The sequence below is a fragment of the Sinocyclocheilus anshuiensis genome, unplaced genomic scaffold, assembly GCF_001515605.1.
Source record: "Sinocyclocheilus anshuiensis isolate Anshui unplaced genomic scaffold, SAMN03320099.WGS_v1.1 scaffold1297, whole genome shotgun sequence".
In the NCBI taxonomy this organism is placed as follows: domain Eukaryota; kingdom Metazoa; phylum Chordata; class Actinopteri; order Cypriniformes; family Cyprinidae; genus Sinocyclocheilus; species Sinocyclocheilus anshuiensis.
Genome location: NW_015548271.1, coordinates 452,856 through 453,735, shown reverse-complemented (window position 1 = coordinate 453,735; position 880 = coordinate 452,856). Strand labels below are relative to the sequence as shown.

The 880-nt window shown below is 31.0% G+C and overlaps 1 protein-coding gene across 2 annotated transcripts in view; it reads left to right on the top strand.

Moving 5' to 3' along the window:
- LOC107655751 (protein-glutamine gamma-glutamyltransferase K-like) overlaps positions 1-880 on the top strand; it is a 22,010-nt gene that overhangs the window by 5,692 nt on the left and 15,438 nt on the right. The window contains exon 2 of one of the 2 annotated variants that reach the window (XM_016443329.1): positions 332-475. The gene's annotated coding sequence lies outside the window, so the exon portion shown is untranslated. Of the gene's footprint in view, positions 1-310; positions 476-880 lie in introns of both variants that reach the window. The other variant, XM_016443330.1, reaches the window with a different exon arrangement.

The window sequence follows — 880 nt, the reverse complement described above, 5'->3', positions numbered from 1 at the left end:
TATTATTATTATTATTATTATTATTATTATTATTATTATGTATAAGCATTCAGAAAGGAAAACAACAATGATAAAAATAATGCCATTTTAAAGCTTATTCTTGTTGAACAGACTTTTAATTGCTTTCAGGCTGCAGAAATGTATACATTGTTATGGCTTTTGGCTTGTGATTCATATATTTTGAGCTGGTTCTGATGGTCTGTGATTCACTACGATTTGTATTTCCTGGAATATTTCCAGTTTAATAAGAGAAGGAAGAAATCTACTTTATTTCTACCTTTCCTTGAATGCCATTAATGTTGTTCATCAGAGCCTGTCGCCTCTTCCGTAGTGAAAAAGGAGTGGCGACACACGGTTAAATAAGAGCTGTGAGCAGGTGCTTCAGTGACAGACATTCTTTGAATTCATCAGCGCGAACACGAGACGGTCTTTCAGATCACCTGAACTTCACACGCCAGACGCCTCAAACGCACAGGTAACACTGCATTACAAATACTTCATTATAAAACACTTTATAATACGTTTTCGTTATTAATTCATCATAAACATTATGCATAATTGATCAAAAGGTCATGTTTTTCAAATATGCATATACTGAAAACATAAATCGCACCATTATTGCATTAAACTTTAAAGCAAAACGTTACAGGTGAATAGGGCAAATTAAACTAAAACTTATACTAATACTTAATGCTAATACGATATTAGCTGACTAATAACTTTAAGAATTACAAACATTTTTTTTTTGTATTCCAAGTTTTCTGAAATGTTTAAAGTGGTCATATGATGCTGCTAAAAATAACATTATTTTGTGTAATGCAATGTTTACACAGTTTAAGGTTAAAAAAAACATTATTTTCCACATACTGTACATTACTTT